This window comes from Callithrix jacchus, chromosome 4, assembly GCF_049354715.1.
Source record: "Callithrix jacchus isolate 240 chromosome 4, calJac240_pri, whole genome shotgun sequence".
NCBI lineage: Eukaryota > Metazoa > Chordata > Mammalia > Primates > Cebidae > Callithrix > Callithrix jacchus.
This window is the reverse complement of record NC_133505.1, coordinates 159,869,999-159,885,180: the sequence shown is the minus strand read 5'-3', so window position 1 is coordinate 159,885,180 and position 15,182 is coordinate 159,869,999. Positions and strand designations below refer to the sequence as shown.

Below are 15,182 nucleotides of genomic sequence, written 5' to 3'. Positions count from 1 at the left end.
GACTTTATGGAACTTTCCTTTGAACCATACATTTTGAGGTCTTTTAAAATTCAGATAAGAAGTGGGTCTTCTAGCCCAGCATTGAGTGATCTTCTGGATCACCCCAGACTAATTCAGAACCTAAAGAAAGGCCCATATGTTTGAGCCATCACTCTGTGTTTTATGTCTACATTTCCCCAACATATATTGAGGTTTTTTTTTTTATTACAGTGGCAAAATGTTATATCATTGTGGCTAAAATAGAAGGTAAAAAGAGCTGTGCTAGAGTGGTACCCTTGGTGATGGAGAAGCTCCATCCACTCTAGAAAACTCCAGTTCCAGAAAACCATCAGATATTGCAGTAATTTGGAAAGCTTAAGTACTTTTATAAATATCAATATTTCTTCCCAGATGATGATTCTTTGTTAGAGAAAGTCATACTGTATTAGTCTGTTTTCATACAGCTATAAAGAAGTACCTGAGACTGGGTAATTTATAAAGAAAAAGAGTTTTAATGGGCTCACAGTTCCACAGGGCTGGGGAGGCCTCACAATCATGTCAGAAGGCAAAAGGAGAAGCAAAGGCACATCTTACACGGTGGAAGGCAAGAGTGTGTATGGAGGGGAACTGCCCTTTATAAAACCATCAGATCTCATGAGGTTTATTCCCTGTCAAGAGAACAGCATGGGAAAAAAAAATCACCATGATTCAGTTACCCCCCCCACCATGTCCCTCCCAAGACATGTGGGGATTATGAGAGCTACAATTCAAGATGAGATTTGGGTGGGGACACAGCCAAACCATATCACATACATAATTTGTTTTCTTTTACTCTTAAACCTTAATAATTTAAGATGGAGGAAACAGAGTTTGAGATGAAGTAAATATTTCAATCATAGTTGTGTAATCATTTTCTGTATCATGCCTTAAGAGATTATCTAGCTCAGATCTTAATCCATGAAGTATCATGGAGTGACTTACTATACTGGTTCTGAAGTCAGATTGCCCGGGTTCAAATCTTGTTCTCACCCATCTTTATCTGTGTGACCTTCAGCAAGTTAGGTAAATGCTGGTAATAAAAATCCCTGTCTCATAAGATTGTTGTAAAATTAAATGAGATAAAATATAACAAGCTGAGAACAGTGTCTGACATATAGTAAGCATTTAATAAGAGTTAGCTCTCTGGGCTATGGGACACTTCGTATTGGAAAAATAAGATCACTTTAAAGGGGAACTGACTTTAAATAATATTTAAAAAAAGATGTTTGTAGCTATAACACAAAAATTATCTTGGAAAAGAAAGTTATTTTATTTTAAATTCTGTATAAAACATCACCAATATATTGTTACACATGGTTGAGGAATATACTTCTTGTGCTCATTTGCACTATACAAGTTTCTTGTAATCAGTAAAAGGTTTTCTTTAGCTTCCAAAACTTACTGCTGAACTGCTTTTGGATTAAAACACCAGAACAGATAGAATACTGATACTATATGTATTAGCTGCCATATAGGTATTGAGTGAGTTTTGCTTTGATCAATTTTTAAAGGATATATTAAATAACAAAACATTTAACATTGGCACATAAGCATGAGATTGTTGCAGTACACAGACAATGGATGGAGAACAAAACAGCTTTTGGAAGCTGCAACCACTCTCTACACCTCTAGAGTGGATCCCCAAACACTGGGTACATTGGGTGCATTGGCTGCACTGGCTGCATGCTCTGTTAGCTCTAGACTAGCACACTCTTGTCAGGAACTGCATTTGTTATCAATTGGATGCCTGAGTCTAGGCCATAAGATGTACAGTGTATAAATTTACAAGTCCTTCTATATATGAAAAATGGTGGATAATTTATAATTATTATAAACCACCTTATTTTTATTATTTTTTTTTAGTGGAGTCAGCATCTTGGTATGTTGTTCAGGCTGGTCTTGAACTCCTGGGCTCAAGCAATCCTCATGCCTCAGCCTCTCAAAGTGCTGGGATTACAGGCATGAGCCACTGTGCTTGGCCACTTAATTTTTTAAAAAGGATAAAAGTTAAAATTCCTTAAACTCTTAATTTTAATTATGATTACATTGTCTTATTTCAAATGAAAATGTCCTTCACCCATATGTTTTTAAAATATCATTATTTTTGGACTTCAAATTTAGAAAAAAAAATTGTAAAGGCTTTTTGGAGTGAACATAAAAAGAAATGAATGTCCTTCAGATTTTCCAGGCTAGGTCAAAGGAGCAGAACAAAAAGAAACACTAAAACTGTAATTTAAGGACTAAAAAAAAGTTAGAAATCAAAATATGAAGTAACTGTCATTCGTGAATGGGAGCAGTTGTCGTGTGGCTGAATTTACTTCCTTTTAAGGAAATAGAGTGGTAGGAAAATAAATTTCTCTATCTAGTAATAAATATAAATACCTCATCTTAGCTTCACGTTATGGGTTTTATAAATCATGTAATATTTCCCTCAAATTTGCACTTCTAATTCATATTTCATTGTCAGCTCTTCTCTCATTTTTAAATTGATTCCTGTCTTTATAACATTACCACCACATTTTTGGGGGGAAGGACACAGAGGGTGAGTACATAACTGCTGAATGTTTCCACAGTTTCTTTCAAAATTCTAAACTGTTTAGAAGACTTCATAGTGACTTAAGCTGATTCATTCTCTAGTTCTGTCATAGAGGCACTTTCTCCCCAACATCAGCCTCTCTCCTTATCTCCCTTTTCTCCTCATAGCCCTTGCAATAAAAGAAGAGAACACAGGAGGATGAGGTTTAGAACCATTAATAGCCTTAAACACACAAGCAATGGATGCCCAAATCCAGAGCATAAAATAGGCAATCTGTAAACATGCAAGACCTTCTATTCATGGTCAAACAGCTTTTGGAAGCTGCATCAACTCTCTATACCTCTAGAGTGTATGGGGAAAAGAAAAATCTCATGATTAAATTACCTCCTACCACGTCCCTCCCATGACACATGGGGATTAAGCTAGGGTGAAGAGACCATTTTGTCAAGACTATTTGTCTACAGGTTCAAGGTTGACACTGTCAAGTGGAATGCTTGCTTCTTCAGATAGTAACTTTCTTCCCTTTTCTTTTTTCTCTGGGACGGAGTTCGCTCATTACCCAGGCTGGGGTGCAATGGCGCAATCTCGGCTCACTGCAACCTCCACCTCCTGGGTTCAAGCAATTCTCCTGCTTCACCCTCCCGAGTCGCTGGGACTACAGGTGACCACCACCATGCCCAGCTAATTTTTGTATTTTTAGTAGAGACAGGGTTTCACCTTGTTGACCAGGATGGTCTTGATCTCTTGACCTCGTGATCCGCCCACCTCGGCCTCCCAAAGTGCTGGGATTATAGGAGGCCTGAGCAACCACGCCCGGCCCTTCCCTTTTCTTTAGGAGAAAGAAATCTTTGAAAGATACTGAAGGCTCCTCTCAAACTGCCTTCAGTCAGGACAGCATGAAGCAGTGAAGTTGTTCCGATACTCACATGTGAGATAACACATATAAAAGTGCAGTGCAGACTAGAAACTGCTCTGTGCTTAAAAAAAGGAGGAGCATCAAAATGGCCATAGGAAAGGTAGAGCTTTCAAATTTTATTTCGAGCTTAAAGCTCATTTTCAAATTTTCCTATGAACTCTCTTGTAACATCATTCAGAGGCTACATTAAAATAATCCAGGTTACTTTTTCACATATAATTTTCAGGTACTAATTAATCCCTTTTAATACTGGATGCTTCTGTGGGTGTCCCATCAAGCAAAACAGGGTTCTCTGTGTGTTTTGCCTTAAAAAATTCAAACTCCCCAGCCAGGCACAGTGGCTGTAATCCCAGGACTTCGGGAGGCCGAAGCAGGTGGATCACAAGGTCAGAAGTTCAAGACCATCCTGGCCAATTTCACTCTGTCTCTACTAAAAATATAAAAAATTAGTTGTGTGTGGTGGTGCACACCTGTAGTCCCAGCTACTTGGGAGGCTGAGGCAGGAGAATCGCTTGAACCCAGGAAATGGAGGTTGCAGTGAGTTGAGATCTCACCACTGCACTCCAGTCTGGGAGACAGAACAAAACTCCATCTTAAAAAAAAAAAAAATTAGAACTCCAGAAACCTCAGCTACCATGTCAAAATATTTACGTTTCCCTCTGCTTGGCACATCATGGTGGTGAAATGACGGGCTGTGGAGAGGAGAGGAATAAAGTAATACTGGCCACAGCCCTGGCTCCAGCTTGCAGTTTCCAAGAGAATAGTTCTGTCTTTAGCTACTATAAGCTTTTATTTGAAAAAAAAAAAAAACAAAAAACAATGGAAAATGTTGTGTCTATGTTTATAGGTCAGGAAACTGATGGCTTGCCCGATGTCAGTAGACCCATTAGGGATCACGGTGGAAATGAGATTCAAGCCTCGGAATGCCTAATCCATTGTTTGGTCCACTTTAATGTGACACTTCCAAACTTTTCATTTCCAGGTTTGATATGAGCCATTTCCAAATACATCTTTCCCATTCGAATTCACATCTCATGCACTCCTGGGTACTGCCCATGAGATTTGGCCCACTGCACTGGACTCTTCTCAGGAGAGATTGGTCACAGACTGAATTTAGTAAATTAACTAGCCTTTTGAAAGCTATAATTGTCTCCCTTTTGGATACATTAGTTCTCAGACTTTCCAGACCATGGGATGGATCTCACTAAGTAAATGTTAAGTGCTTCATAAATATGCTTTGGGCTGCCTTTCCCTCCATTTCTAACAAGTACCATGGCCTCTATAATTCAAAACAGTGCAAAAATGTCTCATTTTATCCTCTGATGCTGTCACACTTTAGCTTTCTGCCAAAGGAAATACTAAGATGCATGCTTTAAAAGTCAAAGGATATTTTTTGAAAGGAAAAACAAAAATCCATGCCTGCACCATGGTGAAGAAACCACTCCCTGGAAATAAAACTACTCACACATGCAAGGTGAATCATTTCATCTGAGGCAGCAGGGAATAAATGGCTTCCTCTGTGCTTGTCAACCTCAGAGAGCTGATTCATCTCACATGGCAGAATATGTTGTTCTGCAGAATAACTCAGAATGCACAGGATTTCCAGAGACCATCATACATATCACTTACAAATAAGTGATATAGAAGTCTACAGTTTGGAAACTCCATCTTGCCACAGCACGGGTAAATTTCCTCAATGTTTTTATCAATTATATCAACTTTACACAATCAGACGACAACTATCAAAATGAACCCAAGTTTCTCAGGCCATATACACAAAACCAGAGTGGATACTAGGACCGTGGACTAATGGAAGTTAACAGTAGAAGAAGCCTCACTCTGGTGAAGAAGTCCAGAGTCCCAAAAGAACAGGAGGAAGAAACCGTAGATAAGGAGGTGGCAGGCTGGGCACAGTGGCTCACGCCCGTAATCCCAGCACTTTGGGAGGCCAAGGTGGGTGGATCACGTGAGGTCAAGAGTTCGGGACCAGCCTAACCAACATGGAGAAACCCCATCTCTACTAAAAATACAAAATTAGCCAGGTGTGGTGGCACATGCCTATAATCCCAGCTACTTGGAAGGCTGAGGCAGGAGAAGCGCTTGAACCCAGGAGGTGGAGATTGTGGTGAGCCAAGATCGTGCAATTGTACTCCAGCCTGGGAAACAAGAGCAAAACTCTGACTGAAAAAACAAATTAATAAGAGGTGGCTGTGCATTTGTCGACAGGGATCTCTGCACGGTAAGGTCTGCTGACCCCAGATACCCCAGTCAGTTTCAAGGTTCAGATATGGACAAAAAAAACTCAAATTTAACCAAAGCTGGCTCATTCTGTGTGGCAGTTTAGTGAGGACCATCTCTGTCTGGATGGGCGAGGATGTACCAGAGCTTCAGTGATGACCTTGGGCTGGTGCTGTTCATACCCATGGCCACAGCTCTCTTTGCCCTAGACAAGGCTGAACACATGAAAGGTCAGAGTTTGACTCACCAACCCACTGAACTATTTTTTACATAAGTAATTCTCCTGTCTGCACCATATTGTTGTTTTTTAGGTTAATACCTTCAGTAAAATTATATTACATAGATCTTGTATTTGAATTCACAAAACTCCATATTGGTCATTGCTGCCAGGCATTTTTGTAAACAGATAACTGAAGTTTCATGCATTGAGAGAGCAAAAAATACATTTTGGGTTACATTATTTGGCCAGTGTTAGTAGGTGTTTAACAAACATTTGTTAAATGGGTGATGGATTTGGATTTGCCAATTGAGTCTATTTTATGAAATATAAAAACTTGTGTCACGGAAATTCCTTTCAAAAATTAGAGGCACATTCTTCCAGGCCACCAGATTATTTTATGCACCATTTTTCTTCTTGTGTGTGTGTGTGTGTGTTTTAGAGGTAGTAGTACTAATTAGTAGTATAGAGGGGCATGAATTTGGGGAGGGAGCACTAAATCTGTTTAGTATTTCTGGGATATAAAGTCAAGAAGGACAAAATAGAAAACTAGGGAGATAGGCAATGACAAATAATCAAATGTCTTTCACACTGTATTAAGAAATTTACACCTTTTTAGGAAGCAATTGAAGAGTTTTAAGTAAGGAGGGGACAATGTCCATTTTATGTTTTAAGTATTCTCCTGAGGGAATGGAAAATGTTTGGAAGGAAAATACAAAAGTTAGGGAGGATGCTAAGAGACTTTTATAATAGCCTTCATGAGAGATGGTGGGGTCCAACATAAAGAGATAATAAAAGGGATGAAGAGAAGTTAATATTCACAAAAAAATGAGGATACACTGCCAAGAATTAGTGATATGTGAGAAAGAGAAGGATGACTCCATATTGCTTGAGTGAGTGGCTGGGTTGCTGGTGATCCCATCAAATGAGAGGTTACTGCAATAGGAAGTCATTTAGGCCAAGGAGGAGAAGACAAGCTCAACTTGCTCTGATTGAGGTGCCTAGAAGTTAGTTGTAGAAATGAATTTGAAGCTTGCAAGGCAAGCCTGGATAAAATATGACAATCTGGGACTCATCAGTTGCAAGAGATGAGAATGCTGAGCCCTGGCAAGTATTCCAGGGTGACAAGCAGGGAGCTACAAATAGAAAGGACACACTACATTTAAAGAACAATGGAGGAGTGGGAGAGTTGCAAACACAGAACGTGGAGAAGAGGCGAGGTGAGAAATGACATGCAAAACACAGCAAAGGGGCCGGATACAGTGACCCACAACTGTAATCCTAGTGCTTTGGGAGGCTAAGGCAGGAGGACAACTTGAACCCAGGAGTTTGAGACCAGCCTAGGCAACATAGTGAGACCCCCATCTCTACAAAAAATTTCAAAAACTAGCTGAGTGTGGTAGTACACTCCTGTAGTCCCAGCTACTGGGGACACTGAGGTAGGAGGATGACTCTAGCCCAAGAGTTAAGCTGCAGTGAGCCATGATCGCACCACTGCCCTCCAGCCTGAATGAGACCCTGTCTCAGAAAAATCCAACGTAGCAAGGGACTCTTATAGAAGCCAAGAGAGTTTAGAGTTTCACAAAAGGAAATTTGAATTTGCGAATACACCAAAGAAGTTCAATGCAGTAAGAATCATAAAACATCTTGTGATTTGGCTAACCAGGGGGCTTCTCAGTGAACTTTGAAAGAACCAAACTTCTGTGTAAGACATACAACAAGGAAGAACTTGGAGAAAGAACAGCTACTGACAGAGAAAATGAGTCTAAGACACCATGCTCCTTCTGGGTGAAGGTTTGGTTTGAGGGAAGTGGGAGTTTCCTTCCTGACTCATTCAAAGCAAATTATTCCTTTTCCAAGGCAATTTGAAGTTCAACGGTTCCAAATCCAGGTCAACTTTATTAGCCATCTAGACAATATTTAAGAACTTCCTCCAGCAAATTCCAATCAATAAAATTGATGCAAAAATGAGGTTGACTTCTTGGCCACCCTTTCCCATAAAATTTCATAGTTGTGTTACATCTGATTAAAATAAGTATTAACCCTATTTTTGCTTCCCTCATTAAAATTCTTCATTATTTCTTTTGGACTTACCCTACTGTCTTTCCTGGTCTAGGTGTGGTAGACCTATTACAATCTGCCTGCTATTTTAGGACATCATTCAAGAATTACTTGTTCTCTTTTTGTCGGATAAGACAATCAAATTCACTTTCTGTGAAAATGAAATTGATTTTATAATAATTCTGCTGGACTGTTAAAAATCTATAATTTCCAATGCTATAAAATCCATATCTATTTCAGATATTAATATATTATGTATTAATGTACATCTTTTTGCATGGGAGCATCTATTCCTAAGTGAAACACAAATTTTTGTCAAAGCAATATACTTTTTTTTTTTTTTTTTGAGACAAAGTCTTGCTCTATCAACCAGGCTGGAGTGCAGTGGCATGATCTTGGCTCACTGCAACTTCTGTCTCCCATGCTCATTGATTCTCTTATCTCAGCCTCCCAAGAAGCTGGGACTACAGGCACGTGCCACCATGCCTGGCTAATTTTTGTTTTGTTTTGTTTTGTTTTTTGTATTTTTAGTGGAGACAGGGTTTCACCATGTTGGCCAGGCTAGTCTCAAACTCCTGACCTCAAGTGATCCACCCGCCTTGGCCTCCCAGTGCTGGGATTACAGGTGTGAGCCACCATGCCCAGCTAAAGCAATATAGATTTTAGCCGCCAATTCCATATGGAAGAGTAACTTCATGTGTTTTGTTCTAGAGGTAGTCTTGCCCAATATTTGACAGTTACACACAAATTCTAATGGAATGTATTCCTCATGGAAAGCCGACTTTCAAGAGGCTATATGGGATAAGGACAGAACAATGGCACTGGAATTAGACAGACCTGAGTACATTCCAGTTTCATCACATGTAACTATGAAACCTTTGGCAAGTTACTTACTCCCTCTGAGCCTCAGTTTCTTCCACAGTAAAATGTGATTACTAATGTGCACAAGTCCCTGCATAATCCTTTATGATAGGTATTATTTCTGTCCCTTTACAAGTCTCAGGCCCAGAGGAAGCCTGCTATTGCAGGCTTGGCAGTGTTCTGTTTGCATGTTGTCCGTTAAGGTAGTAGATGCTGTTTCTGCAGTCTGTATCACTTTGCCCTTTCTCCCCAACTCTCACATTAGTCAGGACAGGTATAAGTCAGAGCAGCCCTGGATCATGCACTGCATAGCCGCAGGACTCCCAGAATGTTGTAACTTTCATATAGCAGGGTTTAGTTTCTCTACACATAGAGTTTGTTGCCTTTCATCGTGTCAGTTCCCAAGGAAGCCCCGCACATTCATCCCGTTCAAATTCAGACACACACACACACACACACACACACACACGCTGAAAAATGCAAGGGAAGGGATGAATGGGTGGATGAATGATCAACCCTGCCAGCTATCAGATATATTTCTGAATATTCGCTGCTAGGGTTTAAACTTTTTCATTCTCCTTTTTTTATGATAGAGACTCAGGCTTCTAAAGTCAGAAGCTTGAGCTCCAGCTGAACTAATGCACTTGACACAGATGATCTCATGCCATTTTAATAATAGTAACACTGTTATTTCTCCTAACTAAATAGAAGTCCATTAGGACTTTTCACATCTAAGATATTTGCTTTCCCACTAAGGCATCAACTAACTTAATTATGAATTATAGGGAAAATTACAGTGCGTTGAAGGAATAGCTTAAAATAGGATTTTAATCAGTGTGAGAAACCAGGTATAGAAGATTCTGATAATCGGCATGGTTTTTTTTTGTTTTTTTGAGACAGTCTCACTCTGTAGCCCAAGCTGGAGTGCAGTGGCGCCATCTTGGCTCACTGCAACCTACACCTGTGGGGCTCAAGCGATTCTCATGCCTCAGCCTCCTGAGTAGCTGGGGCTACAGGCGTGTGCTACCATGCCTGGCTAATTTTTTGTATTTTGGTAGAGGTGGGGTTTTGCCATGTTGTCCAAGGTGGTCTCAAACTCCTGGGCTCAGGCCATCTGCCTGCCTTAGCCTCCCAAGTGGTGGGATTACAGGTGTGAGCCACCACACCTGGCCTGGCATGTATTATATAAAGTATATCTTTGTATTCAGACTTGTTCTCTTAACTTTAAGGAAAAATAAAGAAACCCTATTTATGCCAAATAAGCATTGCTTATCTAACTGAACATAAACATACAGAGTAGATTTTTATTTTCACCATGTAATTACTTGTTAAATGAAATTGGCATTCCAAATCAAATCAATGTGTCCATGAACTGAAAATGCAGGGCTTGGGATTTCAAATGAGAATTTGATATAGATAAAAAGAAGCAATTTTTGATACCTGTCTTTTTGAATGGATGCATATATAGAAAGAAATTGCAACTGAGAGACGGAGGGAATCAAAGAATGAAGAAATGTGTCTTTCCTTTTCCATGGGTCAAAAGAAGAAAGGAATGTTTCCATACCACCCAAACTGGAATTGAAATAGTGTGGAGAATCAATTCTCGGGATGGCTCTCTTAAAATTCTTTAAATCAGAAACATTTCCTACCTATTAATAGTTAAACCCTTTTCTAATTTATTTGTTCTAAGAAGGGACGACCTAAGTTCCATATTATCCCAGCATGAGACAGCAGAATGCAAAATGACTTCTTATCAGAAAGGATAAGGACAATGTGAATAAAATTATGCCTGCTGTTTTTTAAGACTAAAGTATTCCTAAATCAAATGATTTTGGGCCAGGGTCTATTCAGAATATTTTGTAAATACCAAAAAGGAAAAATAGTTGCAGTTATGCAAACCTCCCAAGATTAAGCCTCTTTGAGTTTATTACACTCACAGAAAAACTGAATGACGCCTTTTAGATTCTTTAGAAAGGTATAATTTTCAAAACTCCTTGAGTGAATAGGTGAGTGAATAGCTCCCCCCGCCGCCGCTCAAATAAGGATATTTACCCACAGAAATTTTTTTCAATTTTTCCTTTTTTTGAGTTGGTTAAAATGTTGTATTTATAAAGGTAACACAGCCATCTAGTGGACAGATATTTAATAGCTAATCATTTTACTTGAGTTTAAGTTTATGAAACAAAAGCTTAAGCCAAATTAAATACTTGATTTATGACACATGGTACATGATTACAAAATGTGGAGTGAGTCTTTAGAGGGGCAACCCGAGGTATTTTTAGGCAAGTGTTTCATAACATTTTTAGGCACAAAGTTCTAACCACTGTTCCCATCCCCACACACCCCACTCAAAACCATACGTACTATAAAAACGTAGAAATGAAAGAGGTGACGTTCAAGTCATAGGTTTAACCTTGAGTTTCTATGTGCCTGAAAGTTTGTATGTTATGTGGCTACCAGCCCATCTTCTGGTGTCTTTCTGGTTTGGGATTTTGGTTTTTTGAGGGGTGGGTAGTCTTTTGTAAGCAGTACATCAATTCCATTCTCCTTTCCCTGTTGCCCTCTCCCCAAGTTATCTTTGCTAATGGAAGAAAGTGGTAATACCCAGGACTGGTATTACCTGTAATATGCTACAGCCATAGCAACATGCCTGTCTGCAGTCATTAGTGGTGTTACTTTTGGCCCTCCTGTTTAACACTTTGCTGTCAAAACCTTCTATAACAGCTCATTTTTGTTCATCTCAGATTCCAGGGAATTGAGAAGTTACTCTTCCACAGATTCTACTGCAAACTCAGGCCTCTGGGCAGCAGCTCCTTTGAGTGATAGCTGTGGGATGATGCCTTAGAGAGGGCATTCAGACTCAGTGCAATGATTTGTACTAGGAAGTTTATTTTTTCAAACCTTAAAGAAAAAACATTTGTGTAAACAATTGCAATACCACAATTAACTATTTTATGTAAAGAGAAATGGCATTGCAGAGTGAAAATGAGTCTGAGACTGGAAGTCAGAAGATGGGAATTCCAATCCTAGTTCTGATCAATTCGAGTTGTGGGTATTGTGTAAGTCAGCCCCGATGACTGTTTCCTGATAAATCAAACAAGAATGATTAATCACAACTCCCCTGCTTACCTTCAAGGACTGTTGTAAGGAGGAAGTGACAAGGTAATGTATGAGGAAGTGTTTTGTAATAATGGCAAAGGGAAAGTCTCTATTTACTCAGGTGGAAATAAAAAGCTCTTTGGTAAACTTAGAATTACATTTTAAAATGCCACCAACTTGCCCTTCCATTCAACTAGGCATTTGTAATAATGTGCCTTTTTGTCACCAGCTTTTTATTTTTTGTTTTACATCTTTGTGAAGTAGATCATTGCCATTATCCCCATTATGAATGGTGAAAACAAAGCATGGAAAGCTTAAACCATCCTAAAGGATGGTTTGTGGGATGATGCCTTAGAGAAAGCATTCAGACTCAATGCACTGGTTTGTACTAGAAGGTTTATTTTTCCAAACCTTAAAGAAATTAAGGGGTGGCAAATGTTCCACCCCCTCGTTATGTGGGTAGATTGTCTGTTTGTTTACAGGGGAGTGTGGATAGTGGGGTGAGAAAACAAACATGACCTTCTGCCTCTACATTTGGAGTCCACCTCATTGTTTTCTTGGATAACACATACTTTGCTGCCTATTTTAATCTCCTGGTACTGTTCTGCAACACCTGATATGTTCATTGTGTTCTACTTTTATATTGTGTCCCTACACGATTTTATCCCCGCTCTGATTGAGATCCCCTTTGTCCAGGTCTCCATCTGGCAAACAACTGCTCATTTTCAACCCAATTTAATCAATGGGTTGAAATGCTTCTGTGAAGCTTTTCCCAATTCTCTTAATCAAAAGCACGGGTACCATCAAGGGTGTCTAAGAAACCCCATAAGCACAACTCTATTTGAGTTCTTACCACAATGCCATGTGATGTTTATTTACCCGTCTGAGCTCCTCAGTAGCAGAGCCTTTGTCTCATTCATGTTGTATGTCCAACCCAGGCAACGTTACATGAACCAATGTTTCATGCACATTAGTAAATTATTGCTAACTCCTGAAAAAAAAGCTGTGGGATTTACTGTGATATCTTGAAAATGCTGAAAATGAAATATTTAAAGAATAATCTACCAATTCATTTTCAGAGCCTGAGGGATGTTGATTTCATTTTAGCACCAGGAACTTTGAGGTAGAAGCTGTTAAATGAAAAGAAAAGATTGATATCACAATGTGAGAATATTTCAATACTGAATAGACTGCTTTCACCAGTGACAGTAGTTCTCTCTTGGAGCCTTGATGTCACACTGTATTAAAGTGAGGCATCTTATTGATTCTTCAGTTTAATTTTTCTGTAAATATATGTGGTTTTGTGACTAGCCTCTATCCCAAAGTTACCATGGTTACTGATAAGTTTTCATCTTCTTTGCAACCATTTTAACAGTTTTTCTTAAGAACCAATTGTTTTCCTTACAACAGAAGACTCTCTTCCAAAATAGACCCTGCATGTATCTATGGTGACAGATCAATAGGTAAACTCTGTAACTGGCAGCAAGTAGTGTTTTTTTCTCACCCCAACATCCACACTCCCCTATAAACACACAATCTACCCACAGAGCGAGGGGGCACATTTTCTTAATTTCTGAAATGTACCAAGTGTTTTTCCTCACTTTTCAAAGTCACTATTCTAGAAAAATCTCTAATGGGATTTTAAATGCTTATTTTAGTATATTTAGCCTAGGATATCAGCACTTTTCTTCCATAAAGTATTTAAGCTTTGATCAAGACTCCCACAGTGAACATTGTGTATGCATTTAGTTCTCTTTATGGCTTTTATTGCTTAAAACGTAGAAATGTTCGTTTTAAATGTTGCATACATAAAAGTCAGAGTCTATTCTTGGAGAGATACGGGCTTAAAAACAGGGTATCTCTGTGGGACCCCTCAAAACTGTTGATCTGGTATTTTCCTTTCAGGGCTTTCCTCAAACACATATAACATATGTAAGCTGATCTAGAGCAAATATTTCCAGTAAATTATTACCTTAAAAAAACTGTACTACTTGGAGCAGGACCAAGTAGGACAGCCATTCATCAATATCAAGACAGGCAAACAGCTAAGTATCAATCCCTTATCTATTTTCTCCATTTCTCTTTAACTTAAAATGATATTTTTAGCAGTTCCTGATAACTGAAATCTTGAAATTCATTTTTTGCGACCAGTAATAAAGGGAAGTTAATAAAAAGGACAACTTGTCTGTTGCCAAAGTTCAATTTCTCTTTCTACAGGGCAAGATTGTGTCCAATATTAGATCAAGAGTTGCACAAACTGAATAGTTAAGCATTTACTGAATGTCTGTTATAAGTAGTTTTAGTCCCAATATGTGTTCATATTTTACCATCTGTAGAAAATAAAGATGTAAACTCAACCAGTATTTTATAATGATTGCTCTAATATGGTAGCATTTGGGATGTTTGTAAATATCACAGAAACAGATAGAAGAGCCAGAATTCATGTTCAGAAATTCGTCAGTCATGCCTGTGGGCTCCAGATTTGTCACTCTACAGCAAAGGCACAACAGAGAACAAATTTCTCAAAGATGTTTAATGAAATGAAGTATATGTACATCTTATGTACTACCTTCTGTGGGACACTGTGTGGAAATGTAATAAAAATAAACTCAATGAGTTTATTATTTAAGCAGGGAATGAGAGCTCTTTTGCTAGTCGTGCTATAGTGCCTTAATATATGTTTGCACACATACATATAAGCTTAATGAATATTGGCAGAATGAGTAGCAATTTCCTATTTTAAAAAGAGTTGAATAGAATTTACTTAAAAATTGTACATTTTATATGTACAGGAAGTTTTACAGAATGTTGTCGGTAGTGTACCCCCCCATCCACTTTTCCCATCATTATTGGAAATACATTGAACTCTAGAGAAGAACTGTTTCTTACTTCTTAGTGAATCTCCTTTAAAACACTTATCTGACCTATTTGTCTAGTGGCATGGAGGACTGAGGTTTCCTAGGCTATCACAAGCCACAGACACATTCACAGCATTCACACACAAATACCTAAAAAATTATGTGCTCTTTCTGAATTCCTCCCCACAAGTACACTACACTGAAGGCTTTGCTGTCTCTAACCATGGACTGCTGCCTCCCGCAGGGGTCTAGTCAATGAGCAGCGGGGTCAGAAGAACCATCCACTCTTAATTTCTGTTCCCCAGAATCCTTTGGGCTACACTACATTTCCCTCCTCGGTTCTACACCAATAAACCTGCCCCTGTCCCTAGAAATGGG

General features: G+C 38.9%; 1 protein-coding gene across 3 annotated transcripts in view; it reads left to right on the top strand.

Moving 5' to 3' along the window:
* The window catches only part of RGS17 (regulator of G protein signaling 17), a 132,938-nt gene that overhangs the window by 93,202 nt on the left and 24,554 nt on the right, over nt 1-15,182 (top strand). The window lies entirely within an intron of this gene.